The 27,616-nt window shown below is 42.8% G+C and overlaps 1 long non-coding RNA gene across 1 annotated transcript in view; it reads left to right on the forward strand.

Moving 5' to 3' along the window:
* The window catches only part of LOC133257402 (uncharacterized), a 38,088-nt gene that overhangs the window by 5,753 nt on the left and 4,719 nt on the right, over positions 1-27,616 (forward strand). The window lies entirely within an intron of this gene.

A 27,616-nucleotide genomic window follows, 5' to 3' on the forward strand; every position in this document is an offset into this window, starting at 1 on the left:
CAGTGACACAAATATTACATCTTTTGTTATGGTCCTACAGCTTTTTGTGGCTCTGTTCACTTTTTTCAGCCTGTTTTCTCGCTGCTGATCAGCTTGGGTAATTCCTACTCTCTCTTCCACTTCACTGATTTTTTCCTGTTGTCCCCTCCATTCAGCTGTCGAAGTTTTTAAAGCTTTCAATGATTGTATTTTTAAAAATTCTGAAATTTCCAAATGGGTTTTCTTCATATATTCTGTTTCTTTGCTGAGACTTCCAGCTGCTTCAGGAGTTCACAGTTAAGTGTTGAAGTATTTTTATGACGGCTGCTTTAAAATTCCTGCCTCATTCGAACATCTGTGTCATCTTGATGCTGATGTCTGTTGATTATCTTTTCTCTTTCAAGTGAAGGTTTTTCCTGGTTCTTGGTCTGACATGTAATTTCCGATTTTACCCTTGACATTTTTGGTATTATGTTATGAGGCTGTACATCTTACTTAAATCTGTCTTTAGCAAGTCTCCTCGGTCTTGGTGTGATGCTGGGGGAAGAAGGAGGAACAGCTTTGCTGCCACCACACGGGGGCGAAGGTCTAGGCTCCCCATTTGGTGACCCTTGGCACCCTGGGAAGACAGGGGTGCCTCCTCACTACTCGGTGCTCTCTCTGGGCATGCATGCTCAGTCGTGTCCAACTCTTGGTGACGTCATGGACTGTAGCCCACCAGGCTCCTGTGTTCATGGAATTTTTCAGGCAAGAATACTAGAGTGTGTTGCCATTTCCTCCTCCAAGGGATCTTCCAAACACAGGGATCTTCCAAACACAGGGATCAAACCCACATCTCTGGCATCTCCTGCATTGCGGATGGATTCTTTATCCCTAGTGTCACCTGGGAAACCCATACTACTTGGTGGAGGTGGGATTTTAGGCTCCTGGCTAGTCCTCTACTGACACCTCCTCGGCCAGGGGAGAGAGGTACAGTCCCTTTTTCTTGCTTCTGCTGGAGGTCGATGGAAGTCCTGCTTACCTCTGGGTGATACTGTAAGTTTGGCTTCCCTCTCCGTCTTCTCTGATACCCCGGGTAGGCCAGGGAAGAGCATCTTTTTACAGCCAAAGACAGAAATCCAGGCTCCCCACTCAGTCTTTGTTGCCTGCTAATTGGTGGCTTTTTGGATATCTTTCTGAGTAAGTGAACCAGTACTGGCCTTACTGTATACACCATATGACATATACACATATACACTATTTGACAGGTTTCTTCTCCAATTTCCACTTTCTGGGATTGCCTCTTCAGTTATTGTTCTAAGATGGTCCTGGGTTACCACTCTAATATATTGTGGTATTTTAAATTTCCTAATGCAAAATTATCACCTGTGTTTTGACATAAAATGCTTTTTATTTTATTATAAAGTTATAAAACTGTTATCTACTCTCAAAAGTTGGTAAGTAGGGCCCCTGTGGATGAAAAAGAACAATTGGTATTTTAGGATTAGTTGTAACCTCTTGAGTTTTGACCAATAAGTTTCTTATTATATTGTTTTATGAAAAGAAAAAAAAATCTCATGTATATAGTGGCTGGGAGCGTGGATTTCTTTTTTGCCCTACTCACTCGTCTGGTATTCAGATTATAATTTTCAACATAAATTTGATCATAGAATTTTAAGCCTCATTAAATTTTTGGCAATGGAATTGCAGAAATCTATCCAATTTTTTCTAAAGTATTAGGTTAGTTTCCTTCACTGTCAAAGTATTTCCTAAAGGGATAGGATTTTTTTTTTCTCTTCCAAAATTGTGCCTTATAGATTTCTTATTGTTGCCTTGGTCAGGGAGATAAATAGTTATTAAAGTGAAAACTTCTCTTCAGTTAATATTATTTATTGATTAAGGTCTATGACTTGTTCCAAAGAATAGGGTAAGTGTGGACGTTATACTAAATTAGATCAACAGTCCATGCTTTTTCCAAGATATATGTGATTACAACCTAACTTTTATTTCAGTAAGTCTGGGCTGATTTAAGGAGATAACTGGGATTAAAAAAAACAAACTAGGAAGCTGGAGACCTTTGTCTCAGCACAAGTTTATTGCTGAACTTTGCTGCATTGTGCATGCATGCCTGCTAAGTCACTTTAGTTGTGTACAACTCTTTGCAGCCCATGGACTGTAGCATGCCAGGCTCCTCTATCGGTGGGATTCTCTAGGCAAGAATGCTGGAGTGTGTTTCCACGCCCTCCTCCAGGGTATCTTCCCAATCCAGGGATCGAATTCGAGTCTTTTATGTCTCCTGCACTGGCAGGAGGGTTTTTTATCACTACTGCCACCTGGGAAGCACCTGAGTCAAATTTTGTAGCATCCTATAGCCTCAGTTTCCTTACCTGTCAATGAGACCCAGGGACCAAACCCACATCTCTTGTATCTACTGCCTTGGCAGGCACATCTTTACCACTGGAAAGCCTTTTCTTGTATTCAGACAAATATTTCAGAGTCTGAAATTAGGGAGTGAGCCAAAGCTAGGCATTACATGGACTTTAGTTGTGGCTGTTAGGTCATTTCATGGTTGGCTGCAAAGCACATTTTTGACTGGCAGATGCAAAGCAATGTTTAGAGTTTTCTTTATGTGTCTAATATTGGTTTTGCTTCCTTGTTATGTAGATCACTATGAGGAGTACAATAGATATGGACCAGGAGGGCATGGGGAGTGAGGGTCAGTGTAGCTCCTGAGGAAGCCAGGTGAAAACCTCCTGCCCTTCCAGCTTGTTAGTTTCCCTCTTTTCCCCAGTGGGGTGATCGTCCTCAGCCAGCTTGTCAAACAGCAGGTTCTTTGAGGTGTCCAGAAAATCCCCGTGTAAATGCACAGCCAGGAAGTTGGGTGCACAGCTGACTTTGTGTTTCACATGGCTCTTGGGGTGTCTTTCCCTCGGCCCAGAAGGCATGCCTCTAGGGTGTGCAAAGAAACTGTCTTGAAAATATTCCTCTTGGCAGGGTGATTTCAGGGACACCTGTGAGAGCTTCCCTGCCTTTGAAAACAAACAGACCCTCACCTGCTTCCCTTCCCTTCTCCCCAGGGGCCTAGAGTCCTTCACTTTCTCATGAAAACCCTTCATTCCTTACTGAGAGCTGATGTTTAGAATACAGACCTAGAGGGAGGAGCTACCATCACTTGCAGGCAGATTCTTTACCATCTGAGCCACCAGGGAAGCCCAAGAATACTGGAGTGGGTTGCCATGCCCTCCTCCAGGGAATCTTCCCAACCCAGGGATGGAACCTAGGTCTCCCACTTTGCAGGTGGATTCTTTACCATTTGAGCCACCAGGGAAGCCCTCATTCCTTAGTGAGAGCTGATGTTTAGAATACAGACTTAGAAGGAGGAGCTACCATCGCTTGAGACCTTACCATATAGAAAACACTGTCCCAGGAAACGGACATTCAGAGATGTTATTATTATTATTTTTAAGATGAGGAAATAGGCTCAGAAGTATACAGTTGCATGAGGTGACAATATATGTCGTAGAACCAGCCTTCACACCCAGATTCTTCAGACTCTCAAGTCCCTGCACCCTTAGGGCCCCCTCCTGGCTCCCTGGGACTGAGATTCACTGAAATCTCCTCAAAGATGCCCATCCCTCTTGCCTAGAAGGACAGAATTCTGGGTTTTAACCCCTCCTGGAGAGGGAGAGAGCAGCTAAGATTTGTGGGCTCAGAAAGCTTTGGGCCTCTCAAGGTGTGCTGAGTGCAGGCCCAGGAAAGAGGAAGGCTGGGGTCCTAGCCTTGACCTCCAGGCACAAGGCAGAGACCCTCTTTCTGTTTCACAGATGACCTGCCAAGGGGTCTTATTCAGGCTGGAACCCCTTTTGGGGGAGGGGGAGCAGGTGTGCGTGGCTGACCCCTGCTTGCACCAGGGTTCTCCCACCTCTCTTTAATCAGAAAGAGGGTGAAGGTTGCTTCAGAGGGCAGTGTGGGTGTAAGAAGTTCCTGTGCATTTCTGTCCATTTCACTAGGTTCCTGCGCATCCCTGTCCACTTTACCAACTAGAGTATAAGCCATGAGCCTGAGTAATGGTGGAGCACCTAAGCTGGACTTGTCAAGGGCTGATGGTAGAGTGGAGTGTGGAGGCCCCAAAGGGGTCTCTGATGCTACCACGATGGGATATGACTACAACATTTCACAGCCCTTCAGAGGTTCACCTTGTAGTTGAGGCACCAATGACCAGTGTGGCTGAAGTAAAGCTGAAGACAGCAGGCAGAGGAACTTAGGTCACCCAGGCTAGACTCTGTACCTTCACTGTTTGGTCTGGGGGTCTATCCCACGTGCAGCCATGGAAACCTCAGTCCTAACATTTCTAACACGGCATTATGAATGTCTGTTTACTTATTGATGGCAGCTTCCTTGAGGACACAGGCCAGTTGTTCTGGTTTCAGCATCTCCTGTATTTTCTGGGGCACCAGAGCCCAAGATGAGGTTCCTAGCTAAGCTGGAAGCAGACAACAGTTTTGGCCCAAATACAGACTGAGGAAAACTTCATAGGAACTGGGGAAAAGAAGATAAGTGGTTAACTGTGTTTCTGGGAAAAGTCTTCTGCTCATTTCGGCTGTGAATGAGAACCTTGAGTGTCAACTGGAGTGGAAGACACTGTCCATGGCTGCTAGACCCTGGCTCTAGCCAGAGAGATGGGGCTGGCTAGAGGGACTTTCCAGAAAAGGGAACAGCACCCTTGCTTGGGGACAAATCCTAGAGTATTTTTTCAGATAAGCATAATCTGCTAGCATGAAGACTCTCCTTATTATTTCCAGTCTATTTAAAAAGAAACCTCTGAAAATTCAGAAGGCAAATAAAGCAATCCTGCTAATTTAATGAAGATGAAGCCATAAAAGTAGCTTTTATAGAGTGTCAACCACTCACCGAGAACCTGGAAGCCAGAGGGAAGGAGGGGCAGGGGTTTGCTATGCCTATCCCACGAGGCCACGACTTTTTCTAGTTTCCTAAAGCACCTAGGATCTCTGAAGGGGAGGGGAGCTGTGCTATGAGGGAATCTTCCAGAAACCTCAGCCCTGTGAAGTTTCCCTTCCACTTGCCTTGTTTGTTTTCTCCAGGATGAGGCGGGAGGAGTGACACGGCCATCAGAAAACACTCATCCCCCTGGGGTTGGTAAGTGTCTCCCTCTGGTACCTCTGTGCCAAGGGCTCCACACTGCAGACAAGCCTCCGTCCGGTGCCCTCTGAGGCATGCAGCCTATCTGCAAAGCCAGTCAGAATGTAGGGGAGGGAGGGTTGGTCTGTCCTCTCAGTAATCCCCTTGTCACCGCCACCTCGGAAGGCTGCTCACCCTGACGGGGGGGATGTGATGGGCAAGCCCGTCAAACAGATTGTGAGTGCATTAGCAGGATTAGCAGCGGAGGCAAGGATTTCAATGCGTTTTCAAAGTTCATTCACAGCCTCTCTGCTCTACTGCCAAAGGGGGCAGATGACACTTCAGCATTCACATCACCTGAAGTCGTGCCTGAAGTGGTCAGAGGCACCAGCATCCCCTTGTGTTTGTGTCTCTGTATTTTCATTCCACGTGTATGAGTGTGTGTGTATGTGTGTGTATAAGTCACTTCAGTCGTGTCCGACTCTTTGCGACCCCCTGGACTGTAGTCCACCAGGCTCCTCTGTCCATGGGATTCTCCAAGCAAGAATACTGGAATGGGTTGCCATGCCCTCCTCCAAGGGATCTTCCCAACCCAGGGATCGAACCCATGGCCCCTGCACTGCAGTGGGAATCTTTGCCACTGAGCCATCAGGGAGCAGAGCTTAATTTATAAATATTAGTATAAAATGCTATCTAAGAGGTCATTCCCTTCTTACTGATAAACCAGCTGAAACACTTTAGCAGCCCCACAAAACCAGTTGCTTTGTTCTTGGCAGTGATTGAAGTATGAATGATTGATTTTATTTTTGCCCATTAGAGTAATAAACCCTCATTGTGGAAAAACTGGATCAGAAAAGTATAAGGGGGAAATTTAAAATATTCAGTCTTTTCACCAGATATTTCCTCGGATGCCATTTTGCTGTGTTTTCATGAATTTTTTCATCTATGTGAATATGAAACAGTTACAGTCATATATTGGGTCTTGTTTTCTTTTTCCAAAAAATATTATATCATCAACATCTGCCAATATTCTTGCACTTTTAATGAAAACACCTGTGAAATATTTTAAGTTTATATATTCGCAGCTTTTGGACGTGTGACAAATTACCACAAACTCAGCAACTTAAGGCAATACCCATTGATTAGCTGACAGTACTGTAGATCAGAAGTTGGTGTCTCTGTGGAGGTCTCAGAAGGTCAAAATCAAAATGACAGCTGGGCCAAGTTCTCCTCTGGAGGCTTTGGGAAGAATCACTTCCAAGCTGACTTCATTCTTGTCAGCAGGATTCAGTTCCTCAAGATGGTAGGGCTGAGGTCCTCACGTCCTTGCTGCTTGTTAGCTGGGGACTGCTCTTAGCAGCTGGAGGCCACCTGTCTTCCTTTGACACGGGACTCCCTTGATCTGCAAGCCAGCAGTGGTCCATTGACTCCTTATTATATCTTGAATCTCTGGCTTCTTCTCTGATCAGCTGAAGAAAATGCTTTGCTTTAAAAGGACTCACCTGATTGGGTCAGGCCAACAGGAATACTCTCCTTGTTTCCAGGACGACAATGTCCTATAACATGACCTAACCAGGGGGGGATCAAGTTCATCGTATTGATTATCACCACTATTATGCAGGCAGTGTATCTCTACTTACCACAATATTGTAATTTATTTAACTAGTTTCCTTCGTTTAAAAAACTGAGTCCCATGGCTACAATTCCATAGTTAAGTCTGCCAAAGCACCACTTCCTTGATAAATGAGGTATATTTCCTCTTTGGAACTTCGTTTGGGAATCCTGCTTTTGGTGAGAATGGAGCTATTGTGGTCTTTTGCTGGATTGTTGAATAGTAGGTGTATTCCTTTTCTGGGGTTGTTGTGACAAAGTATGAACTGAGCGGCTTAAAACAAGAGAAGTTTATGTTTCACAGTTCTGGAGGCTAGAAGCCTGGAGTCAATGGGTCAGGAGAGCTGTGGTCCCTGTGAAACGTACAGAATTCCTTCTTGCCTCTTCTTGGCCCCTGGTAGCTAGCTGACAATCTTTGGTTTCCTTGCTTTGTAGCCACATAACTCCACTGTCTGCCTTTCTCATCAATGCCATTTTTCCTGTGTGTCTGTCTCGACGTAGACATCATTTTATAAGGACTCCAGTCACATCAGATTAGGGACCCAGCCTATCTTACTTTAACTTAATAAGTCACATCTGTTTAGTATACCTGTTTTGGGTGTGTGGGGGCTTCCCTTTTAGCTCAATCAGTAAAGAATCTGCCTGCAAGGCAGGAGACCTGGGTTTGAATCCTGGGTTGGCAAGATACCTTGGAGAAGGAAATGGCAACCTGCTCCAATATTATTGCCTGGAGAATCCCATGGACAGAAGAGCCTGGCAGGTACAGTCCATGGGGTCAGAAGAGGTGGACACGACTTAGTGACTAAACCACCACCATATCTTTTTTATGGTATATAGTTCAACATTTAATGATTAGTATGGCTCAGTTGGAAAAGAATCTGCCTGCAATGCAAGAGACCTGAGTTTGAGCCCTTGGTCAGGAAGATCCCCTGGAAAAGGGAATAGCTACCCACTCCAGTATTCTTGCCTGGTGAATTCCATGGACAGAAGAGCCTGGTGGACTTCAGCCCATGAGGTCACAAAGTCGGACCCAACTCGGTGACTAACACTTCTACTTTTTTCTTCCACTTTCTTAGAATGCCCAGGTGGCGCAGTGGTAAAAAATCTGCCTGCCAATGTAGGAGATACAAGAGATGCGGGTTTGATCCCTGGGTTGAGAAGATCCCCTAGAGTGGGAACTGCCAACCCACTCCAGTATTCTTGCCTAGAAAATCCCATGGAAAGAGGACCCTGACAGGCTACAGTCCATGGGGTTGCAAAGAGTAGGACACAACTGAGTGACTGAGCATGCACATTCCTAGAATATTAGATGACGATCTCAGTGGAAGCTAAATGGACACGTAGAGTGGTAGGCCTCGAGCCAGAAGCAGATCACACAGATGTAGTTATTTCAGCAGAGATTGGAAAGCTGGCTGTGCTGTGGGGCAGCTTGCTAACAGGTGGGACTAGGCCAGATTTGACTCCTAATTCCTGCAGATTGGAATATAGTCATATCAGTATCCTGAGGTTAATTAAGATCATGCCTGAAATTTCCTGGTGTGAAATTCTTTGCCCAAGCTTTAGCTAGTGGCCTTGAGGTTCAGTGAGCTGGCTAGGGTAGGCAAAGGGCAGATACAGCTAAATCTTCTCTGACAAGTGGTCCTGGAAGCAGTGACTGTGTATAATGTTAGAAAATGTGTTTCCTCCTCTCTTTTGCTTTTGTTGTTGACTTAAGGTAGCACAGATCTTTTTAGTTTGGAAAGTGATTTCAGAGTTTATCCTTTGTAATTTTCACATCCACTCTGTGAAGCTGAAATGACTATTTCCTTTTAGGTATAGGGAAGTTACAGGTCTTCCCTGGGGGCTCAGTCAGTAAAGAGTCTACCTGCAATGTGGGAGACCCAGGTTCAGTCCCTGGGTCAGAAGATCCCCTGGAGAAGGAAATGGCAACCCACTCCAGTATTCTTGCCTGGAGAATTTCATGGACAGAGGGGCCTGGAGGTCTACAGTCTATGGGGTCACAAAGAGTTGGATATGACTGAGTGACTAACATTTTCACTTTCATAGGAAAGTTAAGAAGTCCCACTTTCTAAAGAACATTTTAGACTCAACACTGTGTAAACGTTGGAAACTCAGGTCAATTTTCCTTGGCTTCATTCATTCATTTACTATTTTTTTTCATATAATTTCTTTTTTTCCAGCTTTATTGACATATAACATTCTCTAAGTTTAAGGTGTACACACATGTATATATTGTGCAAATGATTACTACAGAAAGATTGGTTAATGCCTCCATCAACTGACATAATTACTTTTTGCCTTTGTCTGGTGAGAAGATTTAAAATTACCCTCAGCATCTTTCACGTATCCAATAGAGTATTGTTAACTATAGTCACCATGCTATACATTAGGACTTACCATATAACTAAAGTTTGTACCTTTGACCAACATCTCTTCATTTCCCCTACTCCCGGGCCCCTAGCAACCACATTTCTACACTCTTTCTATGAGTTTAGCTTTTTGAGATTTCACATATAAGTGAGATCATACAGTATTTTTCTTCCTTTGTTCAGTTTCTTATTTCATTTAGCATAAGGCTCTGAAGTTTCATCTATGTTGTTGCAAATGGAAAGGTTTCAAAGATTTCCTTTTTTAATGGCTAAATGCTGTGCACATATTTACATTTATATCTATTTATCTAATGTATGTGGGCTTTCCAAGTGGCTGAGTGGTAAAGAATCCACCCACTAATGCAGGAGACACAGGAGACATGGATTCGATCCCTGGGTCAGGAAGATGCCCTGGGGTAGGAGATGGCAATCCAGTATTCTTGCCTGAAGAATCCCATGAACAGAGGAGCCTGGTGGACATGGGGTCACAAAGAGTTGGACACTACTAAGTGACTGAGCCTGCGTGATCTAACATTGTTGTTGTTCAGTTGCTAAGTTGGGTCTGATTCTTTGCGACCCCATGGGCTGCAGCATGCCAGGCCTCCCTCTCCTTCACTATCTCTTGGAGTTTGCTCAAATTCATGTCCATTGGATGAGTGATATTATCTAACCATCTCATCCTCTGCCACCCTCTTTTCCTTTTGCTTTCAATCTTTCCCAGCATCAGGACCTTTTCTAATGAGGGGGCTCTTCGCATCAGGTAGCGAAGTATTGGAGCTTAGGCTTCAGCATCAGTCCTTCCAGGGAATATTCAGGGTTGATTTTCTTTTAGGATTGACTGGTTTGATCTCCAACTGGGCAGCACTTCCTTTCTCCAGGGGATTTTCCAGACCCAGGGATTGAACCTGGGTCTCCTGCATTGCAGGTATATTCTTTACTGTCTGAGCCATCAGGGAAGCCTTATGATCTATCATATGTACATGTAAAATAACATTTTCTTTATCCATTCATCCATTGATAATCACTTTGGTTTTTTCCATGTTTGACTATTGTGAATAATGCTGCAGTGAACATGAAAGTATGCAGATATCTCTTGCAGATAATAAATTCATTTCCTTCAGATACATAGACAGAAATGGGATTGATAGATCATATGGCAGCTCTATTTTTAATTTTGCAAGGAAACCCCATATTGTTTTCCACAGTGATTGTACCAATTTACATCTCCACTGCGGCTGCTAAGTCGCTTCAGTCGTGTCTGACTCTGTGCGACCCCACAGACGGCAGCCCACCAGGCTCCCCTGTCCCTGGGATACTCCAGGCAAGAACACTGGAGTGGGTTGCCATTTCCTCCTCCACTGCATGAAAGTGAAAAGTGAAAGTGAAGTCATTCAGTCATGTCTGACTCTCAGAGACCCCATGGACTGCAGCCTACCAGGCTCCTCCGTCCATGGGATTTTCCAGGCAAAAGTACTGGAGTGGGGTGCCATTGCCTTCTCCGTTACATCTCCACTAACAGAGCAGAATGTTCCCTTTTCTCCACATCCTAATTAACACTTGTTATCTCTTGTCTTTGATAATAGCTGTTCTAACAGATATAAGGTGATATCTAATTGTGGTTTGATTTGCCTCTCCCTGATGAGTAGTGATGTAGAGCACCTTTTCATGAACCTATTGGCCATTTGTACCTCTTCTTTGGAAAAATGTTTATTTAGGCATTCTGCCCATGTTTTTAACCAGAGTATTTGTTTTTTCTGCTATTGAGTTGTACGAGTTGCTGCTGCTGCTAAGTCACTTCAGTCGTGTCCGTCTCTGTGCGACCCCGTAGACGGCAGCCCACAAGGCTCCCTCATCCCTGGGATTCTCCAGGCAAGAACACCGGAGTAGGCTGCCATTTCCTTCTCCAGTGCATGAAAGTGAAAAGTCAAAGTGAAGTTGCTCAGTCATGTTGTACGAGTTACTCTCCTTCATCTCTGCTATTTTTTTGTTTTTGATGTCACAATTTATGTCTTTTTATATTGTGTATCTATTAACCAATTATTTTAGCTATTGTCCCACTCTCTCCTAAGCTGCAAGATTTTGATGAGAATTCCTCTGATTAGCCTTGTAGAGGCTTCCCGTGTATGTAAGGATTTTTTTTTCTCTTGCTTCTTTTAAAATTCACTGTCTTTGATTTTAGACAGTTTAATTACAATGCATCTTAGAGAAGGGTTGAACTTAATTTTAATTTGGAGACGTATGAACTTCATGAACTTGGATGTCCACATTTCTCCCCAATGTTGGGACGTTTCAGCCGTTATTTCTTTAAATAAGCTTTTGCTCCATTCTCCCTCTCTTCTACTTCTGGGACTCCTATAATACAGGATTTTTTTTTTTTAATAGTTTATGTAGGCTTTCTTCAAACTTTTCATTCTGTTTTCCTTATTCTCCTCTTACTGGGTAGTGTAAAAAGATCTGCTTTCTACCTCACAGATTCTTTGTTTTACTCCATCCAGTATGGTATTAATACATATGATATTGATGTTCTCTATTACATTTTTCATTCCATTCCATATTCTTCAGTTCCAGAATTTCTGTTTTGTTGTTAATGATTTCTGTCTCCTTGCTAAACTCATTTTGCTAATTTTTTCCCTGCTTTCTTGAATTGTCTTTCTGTGTTTTCTTATAGTCACTGAGCTTCCTTGAAATGTTTGTTTAATATATATATATTTTTTGTTGGCAGCTCTTAGATTCCTTTGAGATAGGTTACTGGAAATTTATTGTGTTTCTTTGGTGGTGTCATGTTTTTTTGATTTTACATTTTCCTTGAAGTTTTATATTGCTATATTTGAAGAAGCAGTCACCTCTTCCAGTTTTTACTAACAGAATTTCAGAGAGAAATACCTTCTGTTTCTCCAAATATCATCCATGTTAGGAATTCTGGGCCTTTCTCAGTTCTTTCCTACTGATACTCCTGCTCCGTAGTTTTGTTCCCTCTTGAGAGCTTGTTTGGAGGTTCTAGCAGGGGAGCTCGTATACCCTTGACGGAAGGTTGGTCCTCCTCTATCCGGGATGGTCATCCTCTTTGACTGAGCACTCAGCTTTGGGAGGGACACATATGGAGCGGTGACAGAGGAAGGGGACACCTGCCTAGCCTGCCATATCAGCCGAATCAACTCTGGCGATCAGTGGGGTGAGAGATGTCTCAATCAGATTGCCCTCACATCCTCTTGTTCCCCCCTGGAGGGGGAATTCTTGATTACACATCTTCTCTCAAGCCTGCAAAGCCCCACTCGGTGTTCTCAGCCTCCACTTTGCTTTCCCCAGGCCTGTACTGATTGCTCATATTTGTGTACTTTCTCGCAGTTCTGCAGATCTGGGCTGGCTTCCTGCATGTGCTTACTAGCTGTCTGCCAGGGCTTCCTCTTGCTGCCATCGGGGGCATGCTCAGATCGCTGAACACAGGGTGAGCCAAGGTTGTGGAGCGCTGGGGATGTCTATACCAGTTGCGAGGATCCGTGGGTGAGACATCCCCAGTGGCCCTTGGGTGGGCTCCTGATGGCGTGGACTGCTCAGTTAGTTAGTCGGGCCCATGTCCATTAGAGGCTCTTCAGGACCCCTGACTTCTGTTCTCCAAGCTACTTCCCACTCCCCAATCATGTAGCACACCTCAGTATTCTGGGTGGAGTAGGGAAGAACTGGATCTCTTTGTCAGTGTCCCACAAAGCTGGGGAACTGGGTGCTCACTCCCATCCTCACATCCCACCTCATGAGAGAAACCACAGGCTAAGGAGGTATCTCTTGGCACTGATCTGTGCTACCCTGCGGAGGGATGATGTGGATAAAATGAAACTGATCCTCTTACTCTAAGATGCATCCAATTTTGGAATTTTTTTCCCTCCAGCCATGAACTGGAACTTTTGTCTCCATGTCATGGGCTTCTACAAGGCACTCTTATCCATAAGTGGTTACCTAAATCAGTATTCTTTGGGAGGAAGATGGTAGAGAAATCTTATTCTGTTGTGCTGATGCTATCACTGTTCTTAATGTTTATTTCTTGAGCTTTTATACACCAGGTTTTATTCTAGGCCTTGGAGTTAGAGCAAGATGAGATAAAATGCTTGAGGAGTTTGTCTTCTAGAATTGCTTCCGTTTCTTTTTTTTTTATAAAGTGGGGGTTCAGATGTATATACCTAATTAAGTCGAGATGAAAGTCATTCATGTAATGAACTTATCCCAGCACCAGGCAGATCATAATTTTCAGTAAATGTCAACTATTTATATAGAGATCACACACATTGGGAGGTCGGTAGAAGTTGACTCTTGGAATTGCAATGCCTTAGCATGGGAGAGCACACTGAATGATCTGGGGGAAGGTGGAAATTTGGAGCCTTAAAAGCATAACTTTTCTAGGTCTAGGATCGAAACATGAAGCTGGAATACAGTGTTGTCATGAGGGCAGTGGGAGGGCCTCCCAAAGAGGAAGGTTTGGAGGGGACACACCAACTTCATCTACTTGTTCAATATATGCTGCCCAGCTGCCTAGAGCTATGGCCAGAGGTGAAGGATTCCACACTGCAAAGGAGGAATCAGTGAGACCCAAAAGCCATGAGACGCAAGTCACATTGTGTGGAGCACACTGCTGGCTTTTACCTCTTGTTTTGCCTAAATGGCCCACTGTGTTAGATGCCTGTCTTAAGTTCCTACACCTCAATATGTGGTATTAACTTCAATAGAAAACGTGCAACCCGCCCAAAGCTAACATAGTTTAAGAAATGTAATATTTTATATGCATCACATTTTAGAAAGCTGTTTTTTGTTGAGGAATGGGGTAACCACTACCGGACATTTTACTTTGCCTTGGGGATACAATTCGGAGAGTTGGAGTTTATACTATAATTTAGCTAATCTGCCCAGATTCAGCATCTGTATTCCTTTAAGTGGCATTTAATATTACAACAGGAAATCTTTACTGGTTTTCTATCATAAAGAAACATTACTAGACTATACTGTATTATGTGCTCAAATTGGCTTGCCTTCTCTAGTGAACTGTAGAAGAAGTAGAAACAGACAGTGAGTGGAGAGGGATGCTTGTGTGATCAACCTTGTGTCCCACAAGGGTTAGAGGTCTGTGGCATAAATGCCATGCCCACAGAGCAGGTGTTGGGCCCACTGAGCAGGGCTCAGGTCTTTCCAGAGCTCCCTGAGAGGGGGAAAAATAAGATCTGTCTCTCAGGTTGTTTGTGATGTTTATATGAGGTGATATGTACAATAACCTCAGACACAATGGTCATTCAACAAAAGCAATGTACTCTCCCTTTTATTTTAATCCCCTGCTGCATGAATTCAGTTTTCTTCAGTATTTTTCAAAAGCAGTTATAAACTAAGCCACTTTCCTTTCTTATTCCTAGCTAGAGGATCTGGCACAAAGAAAGGATCAAAGTGGGCATCTGAGTTGTTTGTGGTGTTTGGTATAAAGGGGTTTTCTGTCCAAGCCCTTTGTAGGCAGTGGTGGGAGCGGAGGTGTGGGCTTGGAGATTCAATCCTGTGTCCCAGCTCTTGAGCAGCACACTCAGACGGGTTAGACTTAGCTGTTAGGTTCTTTCCAGGTAGAGCTGGTGGGAGAGTTATTCCCATCTCTATATATGAGCTATTTTATCCACATGCCCTGCCTTTAAATCTGCCTTTCATGTACTCAATCATATTCTACACATCTGGAACAGTATTAGAGTTTGGAATTTCAGGGAAGAATTAGACATCTCCTACCTTTAGGAAGTCAGTGATTAAGTAGCAGAGAAAGCACTATACAGACAGACAGACAGACAGACACACAGACAGGCATACACTCATGCATACATATACATATGTGCCTGTGTGTGTATTTGTGTGTATTTTTTAGAAGTAGTGTTCTAAAGTAAGAGGAAACAGTGTGAGAGATCCAAAGTTGTGAGTGTGGGGACCATGTTTTATATGTCACAATTAGGCTCCATGGTCTGAGAAGAATATAGATCCAATGAAAGTCAAAGGAATAATGCTTAAAGTGGACGTAGTCCCAGAGTAAAGCTGCCTCCCTAGAGGCACTTCTTTCTTTTCTTTTTTGAACCAATTTTATTTATTAATTTTGGTTGCACTGGGTCGTCGTTGCTGCACGGAGTCTTTCTCTAGTTTCAGAGAGCTGGGGATACTCTTGTTGCAATGCAGTCTTCTCATTGTGGTGGCTGCTCTTGTGGAGTGCAGGCTCGTGGGTTTCAGTAGTTGTGGCTCAAGAGCTCAGTAGGCCTGACACACAGGCTTAGTTTACTCTGGGCAGGTGGAATATTCCTGGACCAGGGATTGAACCCGTGTCCCCTGCATTGGCAGGCAGATTCTTATTCACTGTGCCAACCAGGGAAGTCCTAAAAGGTAGTTCTTATCCTAAATAAGTTTGCAGTCTAGTTAGAGAGACAGTCATGTGCACACTCCTGGATAAAAGGGAGCATATCTCAGTGAGATGTGTCATAGAGGCAAGAGGAGGACCCAGAGGGATCCACAGCTGCTCAGAGCGATGGGAGACGAGGAAGGAGAGGGAGAGAGTTTAGTATCAGTGAGGGTTGAAGGACTCTGGGAGAAGAGAGAGTGCCGGCTCTGGGTGGAAGCTATAGAAAGGCCTGGCTCCAATCTTGTCTAAGCAGGGAGATCAAAGAGCCTTCACTGGATTGAAGACAACAAGGCTCACATCCTTGGGGAGCCAGGTGCTTCTGTGGCCAAGGACTTTGTAGCTTGTCTGGCTGGCTCGCAGAAACATGGTTGAGAACAGACATGCGGGACTGATTAGAAAACTTCTATGCTTGAGAAAAAAATGTAGACATCAGAGACATGAAAATGAAAACATGCAAGCATTTGTAAATGGAATGTGCCTCTCGTTGTGGTTTGTGTGCCCGAAGACCTTGTGAGCAACCTGTAGATACGGCTGGGGAAAACATGTCTCAGAGCCCCCTTCCCTCCCCCTTGCACACTGATGGCTCTCCTTGGACAGCACCTAACTTTCTCTCATGATTTCTTTCCCGAGGTAGGGCCTTCCTCTCACTGATTGTTATCAGGAAGTGAACTGGTAGCCCACTAAACTCGGCTTCATCAGACTCTCAGGAAGAAATCATGTGTGTGTGTGTGTGTGTGTGTGTGTGTGTGTGTGTGTGTGAAGTTCAGTTCAGTCACTCAGTCATGTCCAACTCTTTGTGATCCCATGGACTGTAGCACGCCAGGCCTCCCTGTCCATCACCAGCTCCCAGAGTTTACTCAAACTAATGTCCATTGAGTTGGTGATGCCATCCAACCATCTCATCCTCTGTTGTCCCCTTCTTCTCCGGACTTCAATCTTTCCCAGCATCAGGGTCTCTTTCAAGGAGTCGGTTCTTCCTATCAGGTGGCCAAAGTATTGGAGCTTCAACTTCAGCATCAGTCCTTGCAGTGAATATTCAGGACTGATTTTTTTTAGGATTGACTGGTTGGATCTCCTTGCAGTCCAAAGGACTCTCAAGAGTCTTCTCCAACACCACAGTTCAAAAGCATCTCTTTTGGCACTGTGTGTGTGAAGAGGCTATAGCAAAGGGATCAAGGACCCGCTCTGGAGGCTTGTTGTTGACACTTGAAAAGTTACTGATGCTTTCTGAACCTTAGATTCTTCATCAGTAAGTGGAAATAATAAGACTTATAACCAAGTTCTTGAAAGGACTAAATATAGTAACTAAATAGATTCGTATGATGCTTGGCACATATTAGGTATTTGAGAAATCTCACCTGTTGTTATTGCTATTTGGGGGATACAAGTTGATATAATATGGGTACATTCTGGGTAGAGTTAGAGCAAACGTAGAATCTTTTTGTTGTGGTGGGGGGAGTGAGGGGAAGGGACAGGAGCATACACATTGCTGTCCATAGTGCTGAATCATCTTTGCACAGGGCATGGCTGTGACTCTGAATACCAGGCCACTGCAGATGTTGCTCAGTCTCTCCCAGGAATTCTGAGCCAGGGATGCTGAATGAAGAGACACAGACAGTAGAAAAGCAAACTAGCTGTGGCTTTTGGATAAGCCACTGAAAAAATTTTTATGGAGAGCAAAAGAGACATTTTAATCCCCTTTTTACATATTTACACTACCAAACACACACATACACACCCTAACCTGATACACTTGAAACGCTGATAAAAGTAACGCATGAGTGCTGTGATGGAAGGGGTGTAGGTATGAGCATGAATGCTGAGTCTGAGTAGTTAGCAGAACCCAAGAAGGGTGGAGATTAAGTGAGGCATCATTATTACTGGGTTAAAACAAAATTAAACATCTAAACATTTTGGGTCAATAAAATATTTGTAATTTTCACAATGTCACAGAACAAGTAAAACTGATATTTTATAATGTACCTTGTTGGTTTCACGTAATATTGAAAGTTTAAGCACACTTCTGAGTGTATTAAGTTGTTTTTGGAGAGTAGGGAATTTTGAAGGGCAGGTGTCTCCTCTATATTTTTCTTTTTGGGGAGTATTCTGGTGATGATTTTGGGTGTATTGTTTTCTCTGAGGCCTCTTTGTCCACTTCCTTCCTCTTCTCACAGCTTGGCTAACCTACCTCCTAACACCTACCTGCTAGTCAATTTATCCTTGTAGTCATCCATCTACCCCAAGTATTCAAACATGCAATTATTGAGCATCTACTGAATATTCTGCACCAAGAAAGTAGCTCAACTAATCTGACTGTTGTCGTGACAGACTGACCTTGATCCAGCCCCTCCAGAATCCACTGGTGCTGTACTTATTCTTCCATTCAACAAATTCACTAAACTCTTATTGTTAGTCAGGTACTGTTTTAGGGAGTGGGGACACAACAATAAATTCTGCGATCCAGGAGTTGGGTTACTGAAATAGGCTTCTGACCAGTTCCATTTTTGCCATCGACCTCCTGCGGTTCATTGTCAGTACAGCCAGAGATCCTTTTACACTTAAGTCCTGTCATCGTTTCTCTGCTCAGAGTCTCCCAACAGCTTCTCATCTCATTTAGCTGGAGCTGGGGTGGGCAGCACAGTGATGGAGGTGATGAGAAGAGCTTGTATTCTCTCTATGTATTTTGAAGGCATAGCCTATAGGACTCACTGACAGATCAGAACTTGCACCCCTGTACTGGAAGGTGAAATCCCAACCACTGGACCACCAGGGAAGTCCCTAAAGATGCCTTTTTAAATGGGTGCTGCCCGGCCACTAGTAGACAAAGCATGGCATCTTCAGGGGCCTTGCGTGATTGTGAAAGCGGCCTGTCTTTCTTGCTGTGGTCCATCTCCTCTTTGCCTGTCTGATGCCTGGGCCTCTCCTCATCCCTTACAGAGTGAAGAATTTGCTTCACTCGGAAGGAAGCAGAGTGCAAAGTGAGGTCACTGCTGCCTGCTAACTCTTAAGACCTTAACTTTCAGAAACATTTCAGAAATGTTTCCTAAACATTTACAAGAAACAAGAGGTATTTTGATAGCCTTATAAACTTTATTTAGTTTTAACAAATACTGAAGTTACTGGTTTACTATACCAATAGGAATTAAATGTTGTGCTATAAAGTTAAAGGCCAAAATAGTTCAGATAACTACAGCTCTAATTAAGTTTCAGTGCATGGTGGGGAAAGCAATATGGCACAATCTATGGTCTATTTTTTAAAAAACAGTGTAGCTACTCAAGTTCCATTTATTTAAAAGAGCCTTTTATGAAAAACTTAGAAAACGTTAGATTCATTAACAGCAATTGTAGGCTTTTGCACCCATTCATGGGTGGCAGATGGATCCATTGAAACAGCTGGCTGAACAGATATGAATTGACCATGACCTCCAGAAGTTAGGAGTCTGTTTGAAACCTGTTAGTGCAACAGTGTTTTGTACAGTAGCCTTAATATTTTTCTTCTTTGGTAGAATTAAGTACTCATTTTTTCCTTTTTCTTGTTACTATACCTTCTTCTTAGTTTATTTACACACATATACAATTGCACAATTCACATTGCATTCCCAAAGTATAATTTTCTCTACTCATACTTCAATGCATGTTTTTGTTTCCATGTTTTTATCCTGCAACAACAGTAATAATATTTTTTATTGTAATATTGTATATTAGGACACATAAATATGTTATATATTATTGTTATTAATGGAAATGCATTTGTAGATATTGTGCATTTTCCCCCAGCTTTACTGAGGTATAACTAGCAAAAAAAAAGTGTATATATTTAAAGTGTACAATGTGGTGATTTGATATATATATACATTGTGAAATGATTATCACATTCCAGCTAATGAACATATCCATCACTTAGTTATCTTTTTTTTTGTTTATTTTGCTGTAAGAACATCTAAAGTCTACTCTCTTAGCATATTTCAAATATGAAATAACTATAGTCATGCTGTACATTAGGTCTCCAAGATTATTCATCTTATATCTGAACATCTGCACACTTTGCACATCTCTACATTTCAGTTCAGTTCAGTTCAGTCACTCAGTTGTGTCCGACTTTTTGTGACCCCATGAACTGCAGCACTCCAGGCCTCCCTGTCCATCACCAACTCCTGGAGTTCACTCAAACTCATGTCCATCGAGTCGGTGATGCCATCCAGCCATCTCATCCTCTGTCATCCCCTTCTCCTCCTGCCCTAATCTCTCACAGCATCAGGGTCTTTTCCAATGAGTCAACTCTTTGCATGAGGTGGCCAAAGTAGTGGAGTTTCAGCTTCAGCATCAGTCCTTCCAAACAACACCCAGGATTTATCTCCTTTAAGATGGACTGGTTGGATCTTCTTGCAGTCCAAGGGACTCTCAAGAGTCTTCTCCAACACCACAGTTCAAAAGCATCAATTCTTCAGCACTCAGCTTTCTTCATAATCCAACTCTCACATCCATGCATGACCACTGAAAAAACCATAGCCTTGACTAGGCGGACCTTGGTTGGAAAAGTAATGTCTCTGCTTTTGAATATGCTATCTAGGTTGGGCATAACTTTCCTTCCAAGGAGTAAGCGTCTTTTAATTTCATAGCTGCAATCACCATCTGCAGTGATTTTGCTGCTGCTGCTGCTGCTAAGTCGCTTCAGTTGTGTCCGACTCTGTGGGACCCCATAGACGGCAGCCCACCAGGCTTCCCATCCCTGGGATTCTCCAGGCAAGAACACTGGAGTGGGTTGCCATTTTCCTTCTCCAATGCATGAAAGTGGAAAGTGAAAGTGAAGTCGCTCAGTCGTGTCCGACTCTATTGACCCCATGGACTTCCTCCGTCCATGGGATTTTCTAGGCAAAAGTACTGGAGTGGGGTGCCATTGCCTTCTCTGCAGTGATTTTGGAGCCCCCCAAAATTAAGTCTGACACTGTTTCCCCATCTATTAGCCACGAGTGATGGGACCAGATGCCATGATCTTAGTTTTCTGAATGTTGAGCTTTAAGCCAACTTTTCCACTCTCCTCTTTCACTTTCATCAAGAGGCTTTTTAGTTCCTCTTCACTTTCTGCCATAAGGGTGGTGTTATCTGCATATCCCCATTTACTCACCACCCAACTTCTGGCAACTACCGTTTTACTCTCTGCTTCTGCGAGTTTGACATTTTTTGATCCCACATATAAGTGGGATCATACAGTGGTTTTTTTTTTTTTTTTTTCTCCTGCATCTAGTTTATTTCACTTAATATGGTGGTGGTTTAGTCACTAAGTTGCGTCTGACTCTTTGCGACCCCATGGACTGTAGCCCGCGAGGCTCCGCTGTCCATGGTATTTTCCAGGCAAGTATACTGGAGTAGGTTGCCACTTCCTTCTGCAGGGGATCTTCCCCACCCAGGGATCAAACCTAGGTCTCCTGCCATTGCAGTCAGATTCTTTACCAACTCAGCCACCAGGGCAGCCCATAATGTATTCCAGTTTCATCCATGTTGTTGCAAATAATGGGATTTCCTTCTTTTTATAGCTGAATAGCATTCCATTGTATGCCTATGTGTGTAGTGTATATTGTGTGTATGTATGTATGTTGTCACACCGCATTTCACACACAGCACATTCTTTATCCATTCACCTGTTTATGGACACTTAGACTGTTTCCATACTTTGGCTATTTGAATAATGAATACTATTGTGTATTAGCTCTCCTCCAAACAACGGCTTGGTAATTCACACCCCTTACTAACCCAAGAGGAACAAGCCAGAAGTTAAGTAAGAAATTTAAGGAGGGTTTTATTTCCTTTCACTCTGAAGTTTTTGAAGATTAAAACAATGAAAAACATCAAGAAAATAAATAAGCTCTATGTGATTCTGGTTCCCCATTATGTAATCCATAGTAGATTTTCAGGGGTTGTTAGATGTTTGCTATAAAATTATGAAATACATGTTGTTTTAGCACAATTATGTTCTACTCCTCCTTTTCTCCTTTTATTTTCCTTTCCCTTCTATTTCTACTCCCCTTTACCACCATCATCATCATTACTATTATTTAATTAATTTATTTTAGATATAGCTATCCCAGTTTTAAGAATTATTTAGTAGACTCCTGATTGCAAAAGGTCTTTAATGAAAGTCTCCCTAGAATTGTAAATGTCTTTGTTCTTTCAACACATTAGTGATAGATATCTTTTTTGGCCCTTAATACTGATTAAACGCTTTTTCCAGTGCATTTCAAAACTATCTGAAGCCACTTTAAATAAGACCTGTGTATGTGTGTGTTAGTCTCTCAGGCATGTGTGACTCTTTGTGACCCCATGGACTGTGGCCCACCAGGCCCCTCTGTCCATGTAATTCTCCAGGCAAGAATACTAGAGTGGGTAGTTATTCCCTTCTCCAGGGTCCTGATCCAGGGATTGAACCCAGGTCTCCTGCATTGCAAGCAGATTCTTCACCATCTGAGCCACCAGGGAGCCTATTAGGTATTTAACTTGGTTAAATCCTTTCCTCTTTCCGAGCATCTAATTCCTCATCTATAAAATGGGGATAATAATATCTACCTCATATATTTATGCTGATTCAGTTCAGTTCAGTCGAGTCCAACTCTTTGCGACCCCATGAATCGCAGCACGCCAGGCTTCCCTGTCCGTCACCAACTCCCGGAGTTCACTGAAACTCACGTCCATTGAGTCGGTGATGCCATCTAGTCATCTCATCCTCTGTCATTCCCTTTTCCTCCTGCCCCCAATCCCTCCCAGCATCAGTCTTTTCCAATGAGTCAACTCTTCGCATGAGGTAGCCAAAGTACTGGAGTTTCAGCTTTAGCATAATTCCTTCCAAAGAACATTATGCTGATTAAATGGGAGCAAATTTGATAGGAGAAAAGTTTGTAGTAAATTGTGAAGTTCCATTTAATATTAATATGCAAATTATAAGTAATAATAGTAATGTAATTGGAAAAATCAGGGACTGGAGTTGCATACTGGAGTTTTTTTTTTTTTTACTATGACACAGACTATTTTAAGTGATATGCTATAGTTAGATCATAATTCACACAACCATCTTCTGAATTGAGCAGTTAAACTATGCCATATTATTTGGGCATGTAAAGAACAGTATGTGCTTATGCACACATTATTTATCTCCGTTTCCGAATATTGGTTTGGCGTTTGGTTCCAGAAGGCCAGTCACTTTCTCTCAGGACTGCCCATGCTCTGGGTTCTGTCTAGTTAGTGCCGCTACTCAGCTCTTTGTAGCTCTCTTACGCTTGTGTTCTCTCTGGATCCTAGAAGGGCCTCCAGAAAGGCCTGGGCAAGAGTGGGGTTGAAAGAGGAGGGGCTTTGCTGTTGTTTGTTGGATGGCGAAGCTGGACTGAGGGTGTCCCTTTGCCTTGGGGGATCTTGGTGTCAGTGGAAAAAGTAGGCCCTGCTTGGCAACAGGGTGGGCACCCCAGGGAACAAGGAGAGGTGGGGCATGACAGGTCAGGCCCCTGGGGGGAACGTCCCTGCCTAGAAGGCTGTTGGGTCTCTAGAGCTCTCCCGGCTGGGCTTTATAGGATTACAATTGAATTCACAACTTAAGTCTCTGCCAGAGAGAGTAATTCTGTCTGCAGCAACCCCCACTGGCTACAAGGTTGTATCCAAAGTGAGGAGAGGAAGGATGGGGTGAGGGTGGCGGGGGGCAGCAATCGTCCAGGCTGTTAGCAGCTCTTTGAGTCAATGGCCTGTGAAATGTTAGAGAAGACCCGAAACCCTCCTCCCCGGGTGGATATCACCTTCTTCCTTTGGATTTTATGAAGAACCTGATCCTCTTTGCCTGGATGGAGCCAAATAAATGGGAGTCTCCGAGGAGGCTGATGGCTCAGCTGTAGAGGTCCCCCTGAGACGTCTGGTTTTGATGCTTTTCTGATGGAGACGATCCTGCTCAGAGAACGAGATCACTTATGCCAGTCTGAGAGAAAGGTCATGTTTTTAATTTAACTTAATTTCCTACACCAAAGAGAATTTTCAATAGGATATTCGACTTTTGCACCTTTAATGAGACCAGATGCTCTGGGGCCTGCAGCCTTGAAGAGAAAACAGGCTTTCTAGTTTACACTGCCACTCCGAGCCTTTTCTAAACTGGATGTGAAGTTCCCTTGAGTGCCCCTCTGCACTGGTGTTTCTTTCTTTCTCTCTCACTTTTTCCTCTTCCTTTTTCTCTTCCCACCCATCCTTCCTTCCTCGCTTCTGCTCCTTTGTAGACTTATCTTTGAACACTTGGCATGGGCTAAGCAGATGCCTAGAGCTTCCCAAACGTATATTCAGTTTCTATTTTACAGATGAAAAAGCCGAGACTCAGCAAGGTTAGGTGAGGAGTCTTGTATTGACTAGTGGCATGATAGGCTGAATAACACAGTCCTTACAAGCCTGGGTGCTGAAATTAGATCATCTGAGTTCAAGTCCAGGCTGCGATGTTTACTTGTAGTTACCTGGGAAACTTCCTTAACCTTTTAACTACCAGTTTATGCTTAAAGTTTAATTTTATTTTTAATGATGACAGTTAAATGTACAAAAGGGCATATGTATAGTTTATAGACTAATAAAACCAATGCCTGGATACCTTTCAACTAGATAAAGAAATAGAACATTGTGCATACTTTTCAGGTCTTACATGTGTTCCTCTTCTGTGCAACTTCCATCTTCATTTAACCCCTAGAGCTAACCATTTTTGTGGATTTTGGTTTTATGTTTATGTTTTTCTATCTGGAGAAGGCAATGGCACCCCACTCCAGTACTCTTGCCTGGAGAATCCCGTGGAGGGAGGAGCCTAGTAGGCTATAGTCCATGGGGTCACAAAGAGTTGGACACGACTGAGCGACTTCACTTATATTATGTATGTGTGTGTGCTTAGTCGATCAGTCATGTCCGACTCTTTGTGACCCCATGGATGGTGGCCCATCAGGCTCCTCTGTTAATGGGGACTCTTCAGGTTAGAATAATCGAGTGGGTATTCAGGCCCTCCTCCAAGGGATCTTCCCAACCCAGGTCTCCTGCATTGCAGACCAATTCTTTACCGTCTGAGCCATATATATGTATTATATAATAATACATATATATACACATACACCCTATCAATAAATAGTATATTGATTAGTATTACTTGTTTTTGTACTTTATTAAGCTGAAAATTCTATAATGTATTTTTCTTTGATATGCTTTTTATCCTTTTAGCTATATTTATGAGATTTCTGTCAGTTCAGTTCAGTTCAGTTGCTCAGTTGTGTTTGACTCTTTGTGACCCCATGAATTGCAGCATACCAGGCCTCCCAGTCCATCACCAACCCCCGGAGTTCACTCAAACTCATGTCCATCGAGTCAGTGATGCCATCCAGCCATCTCATCCTCTGTCATCCCCTTCTCCTCCTGCTCCCAATCCCTCACAGCATCAGCGTCTTTTCCAATGAGTCAACTCTTTGCATGAGGTGGTCAAAGTACTGGAGTTTCAGCTTCAGCATCAGTCCTTCCAAACAACACCCAGGATTTATCTCCTTTAAGATGGACTGGTTGGATCTTCTTGCAGTCCAAGGGACTCTCAAGAGTCTTCTCCAACACCACAGTTCAAAAGCATCAATTCTTCAGCACTCAGCTTTCTTCACAGTCCAACTCTCACATCCATACATGACCACTGGAAAAACCATAGCCTTGACTAGATGGACCTTTGTTGGCAAAGTAATGTCTCTGCTTTTCAATATGCTATGTAGGTTGGTCATAACTTTCCTTCCAAGGAGTAAGCATCTTTTAATTTCATGGCTGAAATCACCATCTGCAGTGATTTTGGAGCCCCCCACCAAATAAAGTCTGACACTGTTTCCCCTGTTTCCCCATCTATTTCCAATGAAGTGATGGGACCAGATGCCATAATCTTCATTTTCTGAATGTTGAGCTTTAAGCCAACTTTTTCACTCTCCTCTTTCACTTTCATCAAGAGACTTTTTAGTTCCTCTTCACTTTCTGCCATAAAGGTGGTGTCATCTGCATATCTGAGGTTATTGATATTTCTCCCTGCAATCTTGATTCCAGCTTGTGCTTCTTCCAGCCCAGTGTTTCTCATGATGTACTCTGCATATAAGTTAAATAAGCAGGGTGACAATATACAGCCTTGATGTACTCCTTTTCCTATTTGGAACCAGTCTGTTGTTCCATGTCCAGTTCTAACTGTTGCTTCCTGACCTGCATACAGGTTATGAGATTTAGCCATGTACTTATAGTCCATTTATTTTCAGTCCTAAGTGGAATGCTGTTTTATGACTTCATCTCTATTTAGTCATTCTCTTCTTAATGGATATTTGGGTTGTTGCAGTTTTTCAGTATGACAGACAATTCTGTTATGCACATTGCTAGATTTTTTTCCTGAGGCACATCTGCTGAAGTTTCTTTAGGGTGTAAACCTGGGAAAGAGATGGTCACAGTCACGTATGTTCAGTGTTATGCTCAACTGCTTTCTATATTTGTTGCAAAACCAGTTACTGACTCATAGAGTAAAGAGTTCCCATTTCTCCACTTCTTCACCAACACTTGATACTGTCACATTTTAAATCTTTGGCAATATAGTAAGTGCAAAATATATCTTATTGTTGTTTTAACTAATAACTTTCACTTCCAATGAAACTGGGTGGTGCCAGTGGTAAAGAACCCACCTGCCTATGCAGGTGATTTTAAGAGACATGGGTTTGATCCCTAGGTCAGGAAAATCCCCTGGAGGAGAGCATGGCAACCCACTCCAGTATTCTTGGCCTGGAAAATTCCACGGGCAGAGGAGCCTGTCAGGCTATAGTCCCTTGGGGTCACAAAGAATCAGACCTGACTGAAGTGGCTTAGCACACATACATTTATAATTATTTGCATTTTTCTCTTAGGTAAAATGCCTTTTTATGTTTGCTTGTCTATTTTTCTGTGTTTCTTTTTGCCCATTTCTCCCTTAGTCTGATCTTCCTCACTTATTTAATGGGAGGACTATTCTGGAACCTCTCTATTAGCCTTTAGAGCTCTCTGCTCTGATTCAAAGACTGATATTTTGTTTCTGCTAACTCTGTTTTCATATGTTGCATTTCCTCTCTTTGAAACATGCTTGCTTGTATGTATTAGGGATTGATGTCAGCTTGTGGCCCTGTCTCCTAGGTCAAGGACAGCATAGAATAAATCTTCTGTATAATTGCCCAAGAGAATTTTCTTTAACTTATTATTTTTAAATTTCCATTGACAATTAAAAATGAGATCTGTTTTTTCATTGTTTATATTCCCTCAAATATAAGTTGGGCACATATTTATGACTGGCCAGAATCTAAAGTTTTCTATCAAAGACATAATGAGGATGGCTTTCTCTTCCCTTTTTCTTCTGTTCTTTTATGGTGGTGGAATTAAGAAAAAAAAAAATCTAGAAGATAATTCTTCCTGTCTCTGCAAAGTTAAATACATAATAATAGCTTGTTTTTAAGATATTTTATTATGAGTCTCTTCATTCACTCTGCCTCAGTTTCTAACTCATGTTTTCCTTCAGATCAATGGTTTCAAAGGCAACAAAAAATTAAAACAGAAAGAAATTCTCCCAAACTGGTGAACCAACTAACCAAGAGAAACTTCAACCCAAACTACCACCAAAGAACCCCAACAAGCATTATCAAATCTAAAAGTATCCTTTGATTCAGATCAGGAATTACACAGGAGCAACTAACATTTCTTGCACAATTGCCAGTGTCTGCTCCTACCTTCCGTTATGTTTTACCAAATTAGGCCTTCAACAGATTGGAGCACACTCGGCTGCACTGGGGAGGGCAATCTGCAATCGATCCAAATGTTAATCTCCTCCAGAAGCATCCAGAAATACCCTCATAGATATATCTAGAATAATGTTTAATCAAATATCTGGAAGCTCTGTAAAGTAATCGAGTAGACATATAGAATTAAACATTACAAAAGTGTTCCAACATTTAAAAGCAGGAAAACATGAAACTCCGAAGTTCATAGCATGGTAAGGAGGTAGTGATGGTTGTGCATATGTTGTGTAAATAGTGATCAAAGTCTCGTTGACCTATTTCCACAACAACTACACAGTGATAGATCACCCTTTAATAGTTGAGTGGTCTTTGTATGACATTGTCTA

Source organism: Bos javanicus, chromosome 11 (assembly GCF_032452875.1).
Source record: "Bos javanicus breed banteng chromosome 11, ARS-OSU_banteng_1.0, whole genome shotgun sequence".
Classification (NCBI taxonomy): domain Eukaryota; kingdom Metazoa; phylum Chordata; class Mammalia; order Artiodactyla; family Bovidae; genus Bos; species Bos javanicus.